We start from the raw sequence: 591 nt of genomic DNA, 5'->3' as shown, positions 1-591 counted from the left end.
GTACTGTGCTCCTCCGTGGGTGGGTTGTATCAGACACCAATCATCCTGTCATGTCGTGGCCTCGTTATTATTTTAGTTGAAGGTGTTAGACCTCATTAATAACAGTACAGGACTAGCTGTCAACACAAGCAAGCCATGCCCTTGCCACAAGGTCAGTTTAAGATTGACTTACTTTATAATTGACCTACTGTTTAATCTTCTACTTAACTTGCATGATAGTTTAATGGATCCTTGATACTTCCCTGGGGGTTGTGTCCTCACTAAATGATGCTAAGCTTGTCAAATTGGTGGCACTTGTCAGTGCATTTGATATGCTATTCTGGGTGTCTTGACTCTTCTTCAACACTGGAGGGCGCTTAACACAAGTCAAATGTCCTTTACTGCTGGTCATATCATTGTCTGCAGCACAGCAACAAGCCATACCGCTGACAGTAAAACAACATTCAACAGCATAATTATTGAAAGGGATTTTGATCCATATATTTGCTGTGAGGGCTTTATGGCTTTGTCGATGTACTGATGCTTATATGTTATTCAAAATGTAATTAAAAATTTAATTTAATCCAAAATAGGATGTTTTGACGTTGACAT

Source organism: Oncorhynchus kisutch, linkage group LG24 (genome assembly GCF_002021735.2).
Source record: "Oncorhynchus kisutch isolate 150728-3 linkage group LG24, Okis_V2, whole genome shotgun sequence".
Classification (NCBI taxonomy): Eukaryota; Metazoa; Chordata; class Actinopteri; order Salmoniformes; family Salmonidae; genus Oncorhynchus; species Oncorhynchus kisutch.
The sequence above is the reverse complement of the archived record's forward strand: the minus strand, read 5'-3'. Positions refer to the sequence as shown.